The 19328-nt window shown below is 39.8% G+C and overlaps 1 protein-coding gene across 6 annotated transcripts in view; it reads left to right on the forward strand.

Annotated features, from left to right (window-relative positions):
- Window positions 1-18231: 18231 nt before the first annotated feature.
- The window catches only part of DMTF1 (cyclin D binding myb like transcription factor 1), a 44481-nt gene continuing 43384 nt past the window's right edge, over window positions 18232-19328 (forward strand). For 3 of the 6 annotated variants that reach the window (XM_039219956.1, XM_039219959.1, XM_039219960.1), the window contains exon 1: window positions 18367-18732. The gene's annotated coding sequence lies outside the window, so the exon portion shown is untranslated. The other 3 variants (XM_039219957.1, XM_039219958.1, XM_039219963.1) reach the window with 2 other exon arrangements.

Genomic DNA, 19328 nt, shown 5'->3' on the forward strand with positions numbered 1-19328 from the left:
GTACTGACACTAACACACCAGTGAAGCAAACAGGATGAACTGCCTAATTTTTGTCTTTCCAAGTGGACTCCATAATATTAGTGGAAATGACCCAGCAGATGGACAACTATGCATTTCTGAAAGACTGCAATACTCCTGATTACAAAATAACCCATTGCTGAATAGGCCTATTCACCATTAGAAGCTGTCATGGAGAAAGTTTATTTAGAACCAAATAAACACAAACCAAGAGTCATAAGGAAGCCCTATGTGACTGTCCACTTGTCACTTTTCACAGAAAGTGACTTTTCAGATATTTAACCAGGTACTACAACACAAGAAGGCCTTCTGAGAAGAAATTCCTTGTTGAACAAAATAGTCCTGCCCTTCCTCTGTAAACTTGTCAGGGAATGTCATCAAGATATAACCACCAACTGACTCATGAGCTAGACCTGGGCACTTGGAGGCTCCCTGCCCCCTCTCCTGTCCTTCGAATGTGGATTCTGCTTGGCTTTCAGCTCCCAGAGGCTGCCCCAAGGACAGAGCTTTGAGATAGGGATGTGGTGCTGAAAAAACCTACATAGCATATGTAACTGAGCCCAGTGAGGCCCTCTTTGTAAACTTTTAAGATTTGGAGGGTGAGTGTCTGAATCCATTCACCTTGCTGCCTCTCACTCAAGACAAGCCTCATATGTACGTTTCCTTTGTTTATCAAAACTGCCATCCACAACCTGGATGATCTGCCTCTTTCTTTGGTCTCTCCTTTCCCTCCTCATACAGGGGCCAGCTTCAGATTACACCTGGGAAGCTCCTTAGAGAGTTTTTAACCAACAAAACTATACAAAAAACAGAAGCTGAAAATGTCTGGTCAACTGGAAATGCAGAACATGACTCTGTCCAGTTTGAGCTATTGGCAGGTACTTCAATTTCTGCCCAGATATTGAGGTAATCTTTATGCTACTAATAGCTGACAAGCATTTCAGGTAATTTGGGACTATGACAAAAATGAGAATATCTATTGCACTCAGACACCACTCCTTCTCTGCACACACCATGGCTTGCAAGTGTTTGTGTCAGTTATATTTAAAAATATGTTAAAAGTAATATGAACAAATTTTTTCAGCTTCTGACTAAAATTTTGAAAATCCTAATCTTTTTAATCCCTTCATCTCCTGTAAGAGGGCTCAACAACTCTGTATTGTCCCCTATTACCACTGTCCCATCTTTCCATTACTATAAAGGACTCAGGGGGATATACCAATCTCAGCTTTTTGGGACCCAGAAGCATCTCTGTGCTCCAGAATGCACTCTGCTGATTCGCTTGTCTCCTAAAAACACTGATAATCTCCAAGTACATATTTCCTTTAATCTCCATTTTCTATGGTAGAATGCTGTAAATTAAAATTCCAGTTCTGGGTATGAATTCCATATCTCCCAAATCCCAAAATCTACCATAGATAGATAGATAGATAGATAGATAACTAGAACATGTATACCTACCTTATGCAAACTTTTATTAATTATGTGAAATCAAATAGCACTTAACATAAAAGCTATATGTCAAGTATTCTTTTAATACAATAGCAATTTTGAGCTACAAATGGGTTGCTATTCCTTCCTGAACTTTCTCACAGCTGTTATCCTTCATAAAGGCAACTTTGATAGCTTTCTCTGCACTGCCTCAGAGGAAGGGCATACACACAAACTAGAACAAAGAAGTAAATTAAACTTCTGGATGGACTTTTATAAACTGATATGAGACAATAGTGAAACTCAGAATCTTGTCTTTAAGAGCCAGGAATTATGGAGGGAAAAGAAGGTTTGGGGGATTCTAAAAACTTTCATTTAAAAACTAATAGAAGGGTAGACACCACCTAGATCCATAGTCTATACTGTGAACCAGAGCATGGGGGGAATGCTGATGATAAAAGAGCTGTTTACCCAACCAAAAGGAAAGGAAATTTTTGAGAAGAGAACAAGCTGTAGTAGATGCGAAGCAACCCCCCCCCCCATGCTACTCCCTGCATGGTCAGGAGTTAACCTGCTAGGTCAGAGGGAAAGAAAGGAATAGAAACTCCAGATAAGTTTGTGGGGGTCCCAGAGAATGAAGTCGTTCCTGGCATTCTAGGGTTTAGTTTAAAAGACTCCATGTTCTGGTTAGCTAGTAGAGAAAGAAAGAAAGAGAGAGAGCCAGAGAGAGAGAGAGAGCCAGATCCCTTCAAAAGGTAGAGCCAGATCCCTATCTCCCTGAGTGTGGGCTGGCCTTAGTGACTCACTTCTTCTTCTTCTTTTTTTTTATGTTTTATTTATTTCTGAGAGAGAGAGAGAGAGAGAGAGAGAGAGACAGCATGAGCAGGGGAGGGTCAGAGAGAGAGAGGGAAACACAGAATCTGAAACAGGCTCCAGGCACTGAGCTGGCTGTCAGCACAAAGCCCAATGCGGGGCTCGAACCCACAAATCGTGAGATCATGACCTGAGCCAAAGTTGGACACCCAACCAACTGAGCCACCCAGACACCCCCTAGTGACTCACTTCTAATGAACAGAATAGAAGTGATCATGTGTAACTTCTGAAACTAGGCCATAAAAAGTACTGAAGCTTCTTTATTGTTCCCACTCTCGGATCACTTGCTCTTGGACGCCAGTGGCCATGTGCTTGAGGACAATCAAGCTGCCCTATGGAAAGGCCCAAAGGGGAGGAACTGAGGCCTCCAACCAGTAGCCAAGGATGGAGCCTGTTGCCAATAGCCATGTGAGTGAAGCTATCCTGGGACTAGATCTTCCAGTCTCAGTCAGACTGAAAGCCCCAGCTGACACCTTGCTTGACTATAACCTCGTGATATTGCTTAAGGAAGTCACCCAGCTAAGCCACTCCTGAATCCCTGCCCACAGAAACTACAAGGTAATAAATCCTTGCTGCTTCAAGGTACTATGTTTGGAGGTGATTTATTATGCAGCAATAGATACTTAATTTGGAGAGGAGGCTGGAGGAGCAAGGGGCTCTCCAGTCATGTTTCTCTTTTTGCATGATGCCTCTTCACGTGCCTTTTCTGAATGGATGAGTTTGGACTTCCTCACAGCTTGGTAGCTGGACTACTTGTATTGTGGCTGCTTACATGATAGCTGATAGGCTTTGGATGATCCATCTTTAGAAGTCACATACTACCACTTTCTTCATACTCTGTTGGTTAAAATAGCCACAGAAACTGTTCCATTTCAAGGGGAAGAGTCTCTCCTCTTGGTGGGAGGAGTATCAAAGCTGTATTGTATGAAGAACATGTTGAATGAGAAATACCATTGCAGCCATCTTTGGAAAATACAATCTTCCACATTTAGGCCAAGTACCACATCCAACAATGCATAGTAGATTAGCAGAATTATAAATGTAGGAGTCATCACTGTAGATAGAAATTGAAGTCACTGGAGTCGATGAACTCTCTTAGGAAGAGAGAACAGAAAAAGAAGGAATGTGAGCCTAGGAGATCACCACAAGGAACTCTAAACTTGAAAAGCCAGGCCAGCCAAGTAGTATTTAGAGATATAGAAGGAATTCCAGAGTGATTTAAAAGTACCAACCATTGCATGTTGCATGTTACTTAGAACTATTTAAGATAAGGGGTACCTGGGTGGCTCAGTCAGTTGAGCTTTGACTCTTGATTTCAGCTTAGGTCATGATCTCACGGTCTTGGGATCAAGCCCCACATTGGGGTCTGTGCTGGGCATGGAGCCTGCTTGTCTTTCTTTCTCTCTCTGTCTCTGTCTCTGTCTCTCTCTCTCTCTCTGCCCCTCCCCCGTGCATGCTCTCTCTTTAAAAAAAAAAAAACACTTAAGATGAAATATAATAAAACTTGAACTTTCCTAAATAACTAAACAAACACCATGTCTAGAAAAAGAAAAAGTAGGCATAGCAGACTCATGCCTACAGCATATGGAACTTCCCATAAGTATTTGATTCTTTCTTCTTGTTGTTCTTGCCAAAGGAAATCTGTACTTATTTTGGTCAACAGTATCACTATTGCTTCAAGTATAACCACCATATATCACACTAGGCTAAATATTAGGCATTTAGTTTTGATACAATAAAAGATAGTGTCCTTTATGCATGGGGGGATCTCAAAAGTATTATATCTCAAAATCAAGAAAAAAAGAGTATTCAGAGAAAGAAGAGGTAGTCATTTCAGGAGGCAATCTTGCTGAAAAATTGAATTAAGTGACAATAGAATATCATTCATTGGAGATAGCAACATGGAGGCCATTAATGATCTTCAATGGCATGTTGGAGGCCAGACTACAGTGGTTAAAACATAAAGGAAGGAATGAGTGTAGTCCTAGGAAAGAAATAGATCAAAAGCACAAAAGAAGAGATTAGCCTTGATTTAAAAGAATGAGCATCTCTAGGACTGCAAAGAAGGAGGTTAGGATGAACACAGATCAGCATGTTAGTGGACACAAGCCATTGAGGGAGTTAAAGACTCTGTGAAGGTCATTTGTTGAGAGAGAGGTGAAACAAATGACTGTCAGAGTCTGGGGAGCTTCTGAAGGCTTATTGCTGAAGAAATAACATTCCTTGAAAAACAATAGTGTATGATCTATGACTTTAACTTATTCATCAGGACTGAATTTTACCTTTTATTTGTTTAAACGTCAATAAAAAGAAGTGAAATCAATCATTTTAGTGGTTTTTCTATTTAATTTTTTTAAACAAAACATCCGATATGTTACTACCAAGTCAATACAGGAATGGTAAGAAAACTCTGGTCACTTGTTGCATCCCTACCAGTAGTTATAAACTACCTACCCTAGCAAAATCTAATTTTTAAATTCTTCATCCAATCTATTACTTAAACAAAATGTAGTTACAGTGAAGGGAGATGTAGGAAATGCCTAAAAGCAAAGAATTCAAATTCATTTTTTATTTTGGCCATTATAAAAGACAGATTACTTATAGAGTACTACATTTACTGTGACCTTTTCAAGTAACAGTTATTTATAACATTATGTACGGAATATTGTTGTATTATATATTTTTCCCGCAATTGGTCTACAGTGGTAAAGCAGCATGGGTTCCTTCTTAGAGGAGATTCTTGTGAAAATTTATTACAGGCTCAAGATCAAGAGTGTTCTCAATAATGATTTCACAGCAGATGGCTCTTTGGCAAAGGAAAAGAAAGGAAAGACTGCAGCATCATGTGGAAATGGGCTTCTGTTCAACAAAACTAGAGCTTATCCAATTATAATGGAAATAGAGAAAGGAGTTTCACCTTCAAAGAAAGACTGTAACAGCCTTATGTCTTATTACACCAGGTTGAACTAACACAGACCAAAAGTTCAGCAGAAATGTAAACTTCTGGTAAGAAACATAAACAGAGGGGAAAGACATTACTGTGACTGTGGGAACCACATAGCTTCCTTACCCTAGGTTTGCTAGTATCAATATAATACTGCTGTAATGGCTACAATTCTAAAACAGGATTATATGTAATAATATTATTCTCAAGTCTGAACAGATGGGCCACAGAAACTTTGCTTCCCTAATCCTGTTATTCTCAATCTCATCAAATTAAAAATTATATATTACACATTTTTACCAGGTCTGCACACTTAAGACGGAGTCATTATAACAAAGGTATTATGCTCTGGAATTTAATTTGCTATGGTTATATTTAATGTAAAGTAGATGTTCTTAAATTAGGTAGGTATTAAAAGACTCGGTTGCTATTTCAGGTTATTGTTTTTGGAGGAATTGCCTGTTTGATAAACCGTTTTCTGTTGAGTCTGGATTTTAAATCTAACATAAATTTCAGGCCATGTTAGTTTGCATGTTTACATGCTTCTGTTGTGTGTATATTAAAGGTATGCAGTGAACCTCAGTAGAAGGAGATTCCTCAAATAGTGACATTCCTTGCAAATGTCACTTTCTCCAGTGCATAAAACACTGCCCAGAAACACAAAAACAGGATAGTCTCCAAGAAGGAGTTTCAGAGAAACACAAAACTCAAAACAATGGAACTATTTCTTTTTTTATTTTAACATTTATTTATTTTTGAGAGAGAGAGAGAGAAAGCATAAGCAGGGGAGGGGCAGAGAGAGAAGGAGACATAGAATCTGAAGTAGGCTCCAGGCTCTGAGCTAGCTGTCAGCACAGAGCCCGACATGGGGCTCAAACCCACAAGCTGTGAGATCATGACCTGAGCCAAAGTCATATGCTTAACTGACTGAGCCACCAAGGTGCCCCAAAACAATGGAATTTCTAATATTCCTTTTCATATTTATCAGCAATACACTGATATTTTGAAAGGCAGTTTACAAAAAATTAAAAAGATATTTAAAATTAGACTACTGTTAGCTATTTTTATTTCAATATAAATCTTCTTTATCAATATAAATCTTAAGAAATTTCTTATATCCCAACTGTCTTCATGGAGATAGAATGATTTCCCTAACAAATCCTTCTCAACAGTCAAATATCACAATTCTTTTCTGCTTTTCAGTTTTTGTTGCTATGATGGGCAAGACAAATAATAATATCTGGCATTTTTGAGCACTTACTACTTGCCAGATATTGTTCAAGTTACCTTTGACTATAACAAATATAGTTAAAATGTCTATACTACCCAAAGAAATCTATAGATCTAATGCAATCCCTATCAAAATACTAATAGCATTTTCCCCAGAACTAGAACAAACAATCCTAAAATCTCTGTGGAACCACAAAGTCCTCAAATAGCCAAAGGATCCTCTAAAAGAAAAACAAAACTGGAAGTAGAGCGATTCCAGACTTCAAGTATATTACAAAGCTATAGTAATCAAAACAGCCTGGTACAGGCATAAAAACAGACCCATAGATCAACAGAACAGAACAGAAAACTCAGAAATAAGCCCACAATTAAATGGTCAATTAAACTTCAACAAAAGAGAAATGAATCTCCAATGGGAAAAAGGCAGTGTCTTCAAAAAATAGTGATGGAAAAACTGCACAGTCACATGCAAAAGAATGAAACTGGACCACTTTCTTTCACCATACATTAAAATAAACTCAAAGGGGGCTAAAGACCTAACTGTGAGACCTGAAACCATAAAAATCCTAGAAGAAAGCATAGGCAGCAACATTTTTCTAGATGTATCCTCAGGCAAGGGAAATAAAAGCAAAATAAGCTATTGGGACTATATCAAAATGAAAATTTCTGCACAGTGAAGGAAACAATCAACAAAACTAAAAGGCAACCTATTGAATGGAAAAAGATATTTGCAATTGACACATCCAATAAAGGGTTAGTATCCAAAATGTATAAAGAACTGATACAACTCAGTGCCAAAAACCAAATGATCCAAATAAAAATGAGCAGAAGATATGAACAGACACTCCTCCAAAGAAGACATGCAGGTGTTCAACAGACACATGAAAAGATATTCATTTATAGTTTATATATACAATGGAATACTACACGGCAATGAGTAAGAATGAAATCTGACCATTTGTGGCAACGTGGATGGAACTCAAGGGTGCTTTGCTAAGTGAAATAAGTCAGGCAGAGAAAGACAGGTTCCATATGTTTTCACTGATATATGGGACAGGAGAAACTTAACAGAGGACCATGGGGGAGGAAAAGGGGGAAATAGTTAAGGAGAGGCAGGGAGGCAAACCATAAGAGACTCTTAAATACTGAGAACAAACTGAGGGTTGATGGAGAGTGGGGGAGAGAGGAAAATAGGTGATGGGCATGGAGGAAGGCACTTATTGAGATGAGCACTGGGTGTTATATGGAAAACAACTTGACAATAAATTATAACAATAATTTTTAAAAAGATGTACATCATCACTTACCATCAGGGAAATCCAAATCAAAACTGTAAGGTGATATCCCCTCACACCTGTCAGAATGCCTGAAATCAACAACAAAAGAAACAACAGGTATTGGTGAGGATGTGGAGGAAAAGGAACCCTCATACACTGTTGGTGGGAATGCAAACTGGTGCAGCCACTGTGGAAAACAGTATGGAGATTCCTTAAAAAATTAATAATAGAACTACCATATGAAACAGTGTTTAGACTACTGTGTATTTACCCAACAAATACAAAAACACTAATTCAAAGGGATGCATGCACCCCTTAGTTTATTACAGCATTATTTACAATAGCCAAACTATGGAAGCAGCCCAAGTATCCATCGATAGATGAATGGAAAAATAATACTGCAATTCAAACTTTCATTCAAGAGAGAATGAAATCTTGTCATTAGCAACAAAATGGATGGAGCTGGAGAGTATAATGCTAAGTGAAACAAATCAGTCTGAGAAAGACAAATACCATATGATTTCACATACACGTGGAATTTAACAGACAAAACAAATGAGCAAAGGAAAAGAAAACAGAGAGAGAGAGAGAGAGAGACAAACCAAGAAACAGACTCCTAAATATGGGGGGGAAGGATGAAATAGGTGAAGGGTGAAATAGGTGAATATACTTATGATAAGCAGTGAGTAATGTATAAAATTGTTGAATCACTGTATTTTATACCTGAAACTAATATAACACTGTATGTTAACTATACTGGAAGTAAAATTTAAAAGCTAATAAAAATATTAAATCAAGAACTGCATTGTAATTTTTTTTAATGTTTTATTTATTTCTAGGAGAGAGAGAGACAGCGTGAGCAGGGGAGGGTCAGAGAGAGAGGGAGTCACAGACTGAAATAGGCTCCAGGCTCTGAGCTGGCATTCAGCACAGAGCCTGACGCGGGGCTTGAACCCACGAACCGTGAGATCATGACCTAAGCGAAAGTCGGACGCTTAACCGACTAAGCCACCCAGGCGCCCCTACATTGTAATTTAAAAGAAAACCAAAATGCTTTGACAAGCAAGATCAATGAACATTGATCCACCTGTCCTACTATTTTTAATTTAGATTAAACTGATGACACCAAGTGATTTGATTCATATTTTATCTTAATCCTCATTAAATTGTTAATAATGAGCAAGTTTTATAGACAGTTGCAACAATTCAGTAAATTGGTAGTTCAACCAAGACTTCTTTACAAAGACACACTGAAGAAAAAAAAAAAAACCCTACTACAATGTAAGCTCCTCCATTAGAATATATGTTCTTTGAGGGCAGAGACCTTATCTCTCTTACTCTCTACCATATTCCTTCTCCTTAAAATAGTGATCAGCACAAAGTATGTGCTCAGGCATGTCTGCTGAATGAAACCAATGAACAAGTGTATCACAGATGTGCAAACTCCTGAAAGCTATAAAGGTAACACAAGTTCATTGTTTCTTTCTGTCAGTCACTGCATATTCTGTGCAAAGGAATTAGCTGTAGGTTGAATAAAAGAGAAGGGAATACATCAGTGACAAGTCTTGAAGTGCTGCAAGACCTTTCACATTTGGATTTCAAAGCACATACCCCTGGTGTTCTTATTGTTGAGGCTTGTCATTGGTCTACAATAGTATATGTACCACTAACGAATTCAAGCCAAAATAATTCCCATCTACTGTCGAAACTACTATTCTGGAAAGAAAACAAAAATCTTGCTAAACAACAGGGACATCTGCTGGTTAAAATGCAATGCTTCTCTCCTTAAAATATTGCAACTAGGTGAACCAAGAGATTTGGGCAATAAAGTAACACCCAGCCTTCTGTTAAAATAACCTCCTTGCCCTACAGGAATAATAAAGGGTAGCATTTGTTTTATTCCAGAGTTATGCAAGCACTGGCACTATCTGAAAAACAACTGAGCTCTCCTGTTGTCAGTAACTCTTGCCAAAGTAAAGAAATGGCTAGCCTCCTGATCTTCTGGCTTCAGACACTTAATTATCTTTGATCTCAACAGACATTTAAGTGTCTGTTAAGTTAAAGTGTCATGTCATATGCTGGCAAACTGAAGCTATAAGATAAGACAGAGGTGGCAGATTGTCCAGCCACCTCTAGGCATGTGCTGATTTCCAGACTTAGAGGAGTGGACTTAAACTGAATTAACGTCTGCGAGAGAGACTGAGCCTATCCCCTTATCAACACTGTGCTCTTTCTCTTTTGCAAATATCATGTAGGCCAGTTGCTTTCTGCAAATACACTCTTTCCCACGTTAACTGAATAAACCTTCTCCTACCTTTTATCCCCTACCATGGTGATTGCTTCTCTTCTTTCCAGTCTCTTTTCAAATGTCTTCTCAGAATGTCCTACTCTGAACGCTCTATGGAAAGCTCACTTTCAGAGCATTCAATTTCTGTCTTCCTTAGAACTTATAAAAATTGGCAATTATTTATTGACTTATCGTCCTTCTCTTTTCTATGACATACTGTAAAGGGACGGATCCTTGAATTTTGGTTCAGACAATCTCCCAACCTTAGTAAAGTAACTTAACTTTTTTATTTTGCACGCGCGCGCACACACACACACACAATTTCAAGGACAGAATGAAGACTTTTATCCTCACTTTCTGGGAGTATCCAAAGTCTAGTTCTCCCTTTGCCTAACTGAAAGAGAAACCAAACTTTGCTACTGTTCCATTAATAAGTCTCAGTAAAGATCTGTCACAAAGGAAAAAGTGCAGAGAGTTTGAAGAGGTGGTGACTATATTGAGAGGTTAAAAAGAGACACTTTCAGGTCACCTCAGTCGGTTAGGCGTCCAACTTCGGCTCAGGTCATGATCTTGCTGTTCGTGGGTTCGAGCCCTGTGTCGTGCTCTGTGCTGACAGCACAGAGCATGGATCCTGTTTCGGATTCCGTGTCTCCCTCTCTCTCTCTGCCCCTCCTCTGCTCATGCTCTGTCTCAAAAACAAATAAACTATAAAAAAAAAAACTTTTTTTAATTAAAAAAAAGGAGACACTTTTTTACGGAGATAAGACACTGTCACAAAATGTTGGGGAGAGGGGCAGGAAAAGGGCTATAAGATGGAATCCCATGAACCCCAAAGAAAAGCCTTGAGGAAGAAAGTGAGGCAAAGGAGAGCCTGGAAGAACCGGAGGTATAGGCCTAACCAGGGACAGTGCGTTCATTCCCCTATTAGTGTAGGAATCCCCATGAGATATCCAGAACTTCCTGAAGGCCTTCCAGTGTAACCCATGAACTGTATTAACAGGACTCAGAAATGGTGTAGAAAGAAAATGAACCTCTCAATAATTGTATTTTTCACGTACTTTGACAAAAGCCCTTGTAAAAACATCTCTTTCACACCATCCAAAACACAAGACAATCAATCATCAAACAACAGAAACTACCTCTCAGTATTTGAAATGCTTTTGTATTAATATCATCATCCTTTCATAAGAGAAGGGTAATTTCATCAATATTCTATCACTGATGAAGTTCAAGAAAGTGTTATAAAAATGTAGAGTCCAAGAGAGTTAATCATAACTAGCAAATGTAGCAAACACCATAACTGTGCTGTAAATACTTTTATAATATAGTAAATTCTATTTGGGACAGAATTATTTCTCATGATTTTTCTGTAAAATATTTAATTCCTAATTAGGTAAATCCTAGGACATTAAAAATCTCTTGAATTCCCCAGGTATACAGCAACTAAACACTAAGGTAGAAATGACCTAGAAGTGCAACTGCAGAAAGTTGCCCTGGACTTCAAATAATATTTTGAGTAGTCCTTACAATGATTATGCAAGTTAAAGATATAATGATGTTACTATAAAATTTTTAATTTTATTATTTTTTAAAATTTATTACTAAAAACTTTCCTTAAGTGCACCCATTTCTTCCAACCTCCACCCATCACCTCTGGAAGGTATCAATTGGTTGTCTATGAGTTTGGGGTTTGTTTTTTGGGAGAGGGCGTGGTTAAGTTTCCACATACAAGCATATGGTTTTTGTCTTTCTCTGGCTTATTTCACTTAGCACAATACCCTCTAGGTCCATCCATGCTGTCACAAATGGCAAGATTTCATTTTTTATAGCTGAGTAATCTATTTTATATATACCACATCTTCTTTATCCATTCATCCATTGATGGACAATTAGGTGGTTTCCATATCTTGACTCTTATAAATAATGCTGCAATAAATATGTGGTGTATGTATCTTTTTGAGGTGGTGGTTTCATTTTTTTTTCCAATAAATACCCAGAAGTGGAATTGCTGGACCATATGGCTATTCTTTCTTTTTTTAATGTTTATTTATTTTTGAGAGAGAGAGAGTACGTGTGCATGCATGAGCACGTGAGGGGCAGAGTAAAAGGGGAACAGAAGATCCAAAGTGGGGTCTTCACTGACAGCAGTGAGCCCAACATGGGGCTTGAACTCAGAAACCATGAGATCATGACCTGAGCCAAAGTCAGATGCTCACCCAACTGAACCATCCAGGTGTCCCTGGACCATATGGCTATTCTATTTTTTAATTCTAGAGGAACATTCATACTGTTTTCGATAATGGTTGTGCCAATTTACATTCCTACCAACAGTGTACAAGTTTCTCTTTTCTCAATGGCCTCATCAATATTTACTTCTCACCTTTTTGATAATAGCCATTCTAACAGGTGTGAAGTGATACCTTTTTGTGGTTTTGGTTTGCATTTCCCTGATTAGTGATGTTGCACATCTCTTCATGTACCTGTTGGTCATCTGTATCTTCCTTGAAAAAAATGTCTATTCAACTTTCTGCCCATTTTTTAATGGTTTTTTTGCTATGGAATTGTATGGCTTCTTTACATATTTTGGATATTAGCCCCTTATCAGATATAGGATTTGCAAATATTTTCTCCCATTCAATAGGTTGCCTTTTCACTTTGTTCATGGTTTCCTTTGCTGTACAGAAGATTTTTAGTTTGAGGTAGTCCTATTTGTTTATTTTTGCTTTTGTTGCTTTTGCTTTGGTGTCAGATTCAGAAAATCACTGTCAAAACCTTTGTCATGGAGATTATTGCCTATGTTTTCTTTTAGGAGTTTTATGTTTTCAAGTCTGATGCTCAAGTCTGTCATCCATTTTTTGGTTAATTTTTATATATGATGTAAGATGGTGGTCCCATTTCATTCTTTTGCAGGTGGCTGCCGAGTTTTCCCAATACCATTTATTGATGAGCCTGTCCTTCCATCATTATATACTCTTGGCTCCCCAATCATAAATTAATTAACCACATATGCATGGGTCCATTTCTGGGCTATTTTGTTCTTTGGATCTATGTGTCTGTTTTTAATGCCAATACCACGCTGTTTTAATTAATGTAGCTTTGTAATACAGTTTGAAATCAGAGACCATGATGTCCCCAGCTTTGTTCCTCTTTCTCAAGACTGCTTTGGTTATTTGGGGTCTTTTGTGGTTCCATACAAATTTTAGAATTCTTTGCTCTATTTCAGTCAAAAATGCCATCAGAATTTTTAAGGGGTTATATTTAATCTGTACACTGCTTTGCAGAGTACTGACACTTTAACAATATTTTTTTTAATGTTTATTTTTGGAGAGAGGGGGAGAGAGAGAGAGAGAGAGAGAGCACAAGCGGGGAAGGGGCAGAGAGAAAAGGGAGACAGAGCATCCAAAGCAGGCTCTCGCTGACAGAAGAGAGCCTGATACGGGGCTCAAACCCATGAACCATGAGATCATGACCTGAGCTGAGATTCAAGAGTTGGACACTTAACTGACTGAGCCACCCAGGCGCTCCCCTACTTTTAACGATATTAATCCTTTTAACCCATGAGCACAGAGTATCTTTCCATTTGTCTTCTTCACATTCTTTCATTAATGTTTTGTAGTTTCCAACACACAGATCTCCCACCCCCTTGGTCAAATTATTTTTAGGTATTTTATTCTTTTTGATGCAGTTGTAAATGGGATTGTTTTCTTAGTTTCTCTGACAGTTTGTTATTAGTGTATAGAAATACAACCAATTTTTGTGTATTTTGTATTTTACAACTTTACTGAATTAATTCTCACAGTTTTTTGATGGAGTCTTCAGGATTTTACATATAAAATATGTCATCTGATTATGAGTTTTACTTCTTCTTTTCCAATTTGGATGCCTTTTATTTCCTTTTCTTGCCTAATTACTGTGGCTAGGGCTTCCGATACTATGTTGAATAAAAGTGCTAAGACTGGATATTCTGGTCTTGCTCCTGATCTCACAGGGAAAGCTTTCAGCTTTTCACTATTGGGTGTGGTTAGCTGTGGGTTTGTCATATATGACCTTTACTATGTGGAGGTACATTCCTTCTATACTCATTTTGTTTTTTAATATAAATGGATGTTCAATTTGCTTTTAAAATTATATACCAAGGGGCACCTGAGTGGCTCGGTTAAGCATCTGACTTCAGCTCAAGTCATGATATCTGGGTCTGTGAGTTCAAGCCCCACGTCAGGCTCTGTGCTGACAGCTCAGAGGCTGGAGCCTATTCTGGTTTCTGTGTGTGTCTCTCTCTCTGCTCCTACCCCATTTGTGCATGCGTGCACACTCTCTCTTGCTCAGAAATAAACATTTAAAAAAATATGTATTAAACTGGGGCACCTCAGTGGCTCAGTCAGTTAAGCTTTGATTTCAGCTGATTCTTGATTTCAGCTCAGGTCATAATCTTGTGGTTTCCTGAGTCTGAGCCTTGCATCAGCTCTGCCCGTTAATGGCAGCGTAAAGCATGCTTGGGATTCTCCCTCTCCCCTTCTCGCTCTACCCCTCCCCAGCTCACACTCTCACAAAAAAAAAAAAAAAAGTATTAAACTAATATTAAAATACATTTGTCCTCCCCAAGTAAATACCAACAGACCTTGTTAAAGGTAGTTATGTAAGAAACTCTCCAAGAAAGGGAGAATAATGAGTATGGGCTTGACTTTTTCAGGGAATTAACAGCAGAGTACAGCAGAGTGCAGGCAGCAAAATTTTGCAGAGGGCAATGGACAGTCAAGCTATAATTTGGACACCACGCTGCTATGGCTTGCCGAAAAAGAATCCTATAAGGTTATGCTTTATGAAAAATGTGGCTAATTAGGAGCCATTTCCTCATAAATGTTAATGTTAATGATTTTACATATGTAATTATTATTTCATTAGAACTGCTCTGAGAGTAAATTGCTTTTCTGATTCAGGGGTTTATTAGTTTCCATTTTTAAGTGCTTACTACACATGTCAGGCTCTGTGCAAAGCATGCCTACATTATTTGGGGAGGTAGATTTTATTCCCATTTTTTGAAGGCTGATGAAGCTGCGTGGTGAAATATCATACCCACTACTAAGCAATAAAGCCAAGATGCACACTCAGGTCTACCTCCAACATCTATTCCTCAACACTATTCTACCTCATGATTTTGCTTATGTACTCATTTAGAAACTGAGTGATATACGTCATAACCATAATGGAATGCAAAGTATCACATTCTGGCAATAGTTAGATGTAATAAAATGCTACTTCTGGCATGTAATTTTAAAATGTTTTTATTTATTTCTCAGAGAGAGACAGCGTGAGCAGGGGAGGGTCAGAGAGAGAGGGAGACACAGAATCTGAAACAAGCTCCAGGCTCTGAGCTGGCCACCAGCCCAGAGCCCGATGCGGGGCTGGAACCCACGAACCGTGAGATCATGACCCGGGCCGAAGTGGGACGCCCCTCTGGCATTTATTTTTGAAAATTAGACAAACATATCCATCTTCCAGTTAAGACTCTGGAAACTGTTTGTAATTCTTTGTTTTCATTATAAAAAGGCTGTTACCAAAGCGTACTTTGTGAGCTGCAAAAGGGTAGTAGCTCAGAGCATAGGTTCTGGAGCTGAAGCTTCAATTCTGACTCTACCACTTATATGCACATTTTTTTCATTTCTTTTTCACTGTCTAAAATAGGATTCATTTGTAATAACTGTACGGATGCATTTGGCACTTGCGAACATTAAATGAGTTTAAGACATGTAAAACATTTGACATGTAAGCACTCAAAAAATGCTGGCTCATGCTGTCCAAATCCAAAAGCTTATTTAGCCTTTTCATTCTTTATTTTTTAATACATTTCTTTTTTTTTAGAGTAGTTTAAAATTCACAGCAAAATTGAAAGGTACAGACTTCCCATATACCACCTGCTCTACCCATGCATCGTCTCCTCCAGCATTAACATCATCTACCAAAGCGGTACATTTGTTACAAATGACAACCTAAGTCCACAGTTCACGTTAGGGTTCACAATAGGGTGTTATACATTTTGTGGGTTTTGATAAATATAGGACTTATATCTACCATTATAGCTAAGAGAATTGTTAAATACACTCTGCTCTAGCTATTCCTCTTTCTAGCCCTAAACCTTGGCAACTACTGATCTTCTTTACTACCTCCAATTTTGCCCTTTCCAAAATATCTAGTTTGAACCATGATGCATGTAACTTTTTCAGATTGACTTATTTCACTTGGTTATATGCATTTAAGCCTCCTGTCTTTTCATAGCTTAATAGTTCACTGCTTTCTAGCATTGGATAATATTCTGCTGAATGGATGCAGCACAATTTAATCCCTTCACATATTGAAGTACATCCTGGTTTCCTCCAAGTTTTGGCAATTATGAATAAAACTGCTGTAAATATCTGCATGCAGCTTTTTACATAGACACAAGTTTTCAACTCCTTGAGTAAATATCAAGACGCAATTGTTGCATCATATAATACGAATGTTTAGTTCTGTAAGAAACTGCAAAACTCTCTCTCAAAGTTACTATCATCTTTTGCATTCCCACTAGCAATTTATGAGAGTTCCTGTTGTTGCACATCCTCACAAGAACTGGGTGTTGTCTGCGGATTTTATTTTAGTCTTTCTAATAGGTGTGTAATAGTATCTCACTGTTGTTTCACACTCCTTTTGTGAAACCCAACATTTATGACTGAGAAATTATTTTACCCCCAAAAATGGCATGGTAACGGAGACTACTGGTGAAAACTAGGTACATTTGGCTTAAATTCTAAATAATATGTTTCTAACCCGTGTCGGTGTTGTTTTGTAGCCTCCTCCTCCATGTTTCTTTGATGCGTTACTCTCCCTTCCACAAAGTATACTTTGTAGTCAAAGGAAACCACAACCGTGTAGAAAAATCAAAACATGCTAAAATAATGGAGGGGGAGAAATTACTAACCATTATTAATCTCATCAGTTACTTAGGACCAATTTAGGAGTACATACACATTCTGCAGAGCCTTTATTTGACCTTTACTACTTGGATGCTGACTACATTCCCCTTGCGTCAATGTAGTGTGAGTCTACGCAAAGCTGTTGGAATCAAGAACATCAGTCAAGTCTACTTTTTAAACTCCCTTCATCCCAATAAAGAAAAAAAGACTACAATATATTTAGTTTTATAAACAAGTAAAAAGAGTTCAGACTCCTACAGAGTTAAGTTTCAGACCACTACACCGTTAAGATTTTCAAGGCTTCGAAGCTCTTTACAAACAAAATCTCTCCCGGGGTCTCATGGAGCTTCTAAAAGACTGGTCAAGGGGCGCCTGGGTGGCTCAGTCGGTTAAGTGTCTGACTTCGGCTCAGGTCATGATCTCACGGTGCGTGAGATCAAGCCCCGCGTCGGGCTCTGTGCTGACAGCTCAGAGCCTGGAGCCTGCTTCGGATTCTGTGTCTCCCTCTCTCTCTGCGCCTCCTCCACTCCCGCTCTGTCTTTCCCAAATATAAATAAACGTTAAAAAAATTTTTTTTAATAAAAAATAAAAGACTGGTCTAGGGGCTGGGCCGGAGTATAAGTCCTTTCTAAAAGGCGCCGGCTTAGGAACGCGGTGCTTCCAGACGGACTGTGCATTCGAGTAGCATCTTCCTACGTTCACAAAGGATACAGAAGACCAGAACAGCACCACACGCCAGAAGAGGGAACAGCTCACACCGGGCGACTCCGGGAACGCAAAGTGGGAAGGGGCAGACAGAATTTCCGACTTTTCTTTTGCATCTAGACACGGCTCTCGCTCCGTTCCGCACCCGGCTGTCTCCGCTCTGAGCTCTGCGAATTTATGAAACTTGGCCAGCGGGACGCTCCTGCCGTCAGAGCCAGAAAAAAAACACAGTTACGCCAAAGAAAGATGGGCCTTCTTTACAGCCCATCTGTAAAGTAGCGGAACTGTCAACACCGAGACTTCCCAGTAGGAAAAGAGAAGCAGCGAACCCCAAACAAACGATACCCACAACAGTACCGAAGCTCCAACTACCCGAGACCTTTTTTCGCGCTCCGACCTCGCCGGAAGTGACGCGAGCAGCCAACGCGCACAGCAGTCCCAAGGGAGAGGAGGGCGGGAGGGGGAGCGTGCGGGGGCTGGGGGCGGGGCGCGGCCGTAGCTCCGTTTCCGGTGGCTCGTCGCGCTCGCTCACTCCAGCTGCAGCCACTCTTGCCCGTGGCTGCTTCCTCCATCCTGGTATTTTTTGGAGCCTCCATCCTGGTTCTTCCAAAGTGCCCGGACCCAAAACAGGAAGTAAGTGCGATGGAACCTTCAGGTCCCAGCCGCCGCCAGGGCCGCTCCGCCCAGTGGAGCCTGTCCGGCCCCTTTGCTGCCGTCGTGTTCCCGCCGGCCGGCGCAGGCTGTGGGCGCCTGGGCACCGCGGGCGGGGTCGGAGCTGGGCCTTCGCGACGCTGAAGCTGTCGTCCCCGCATGCTCGGGCCAGGGCCTCCCTCTCGAGGCCCGGCCCGCGGCGGTGGCTGGGGCTACTGAGTAGGGTAGCGAGCGGCCGCCGAGGCGCAGCAGCGAACCGGCGGGGGCGGAAAATGGCGGCTGCGTCGGAGGAGCTAAATGGCGCCGGGACCCCTGGGGGTGGGGTGGGCCGGGAGCTTCGGTAGAGAATTGGGCCCAAGAATGCGGAGAGTAAGGAAGCCTTAGTTGCTTTCTCGTTGTGTTCCTTTTTTTTTTTTTTTTTTTTTGGTTTCCTTTTCGGGTTTATGTAGTCCATTGAAGGAAAGGTGGGCTTGAGAGTTGGGCGGGTCTTGTCCCCCCTCCCCCTTTTTTTCTTTTACCTTGTTTGCGTCTTAGACTCTTCCATCTTTTGGGATTCGTTCTAGCTCTGCTGTTCAAGGCCGGTGCAGAGGGAATCGGGGTTGCTAGCCGTACTATCTGTCAGCCTTTTAATTAGGAGGGGCAGGGACCAGAGCTAGTGAGATTGTTCTAGTCGAGCAGAGAGAACAGTAAAATGAGTCTGCAAAGCAGTAATTGTATTTTATTGGGTTCTGAGCAAGTTTTTCAATTTTTTAATCTTGTCCTTAATAACAGACTTTGTTTTGACCCATTCTCCGGCGTAGATGTGAGAGTAGAGGTGGCCGAGTGCCGTTCTATGCAGTTGAATGATACAGCATGTATTTTTATAATAAAAATATTCGGTGATAATTACATAGAAGTCAGCGCTCCCTCGAATTTTCGTGATTGAATATGGAGATTCAAATTCAGTGTGTGGTTGCTTTTTTCAT

This window comes from Hyaena hyaena, unplaced genomic scaffold (genome assembly GCF_003009895.1).
Source record: "Hyaena hyaena isolate Hyena2069 unplaced genomic scaffold, ASM300989v1 scaffold_858, whole genome shotgun sequence".
Classification (NCBI taxonomy): domain Eukaryota; kingdom Metazoa; phylum Chordata; class Mammalia; order Carnivora; family Hyaenidae; genus Hyaena; species Hyaena hyaena.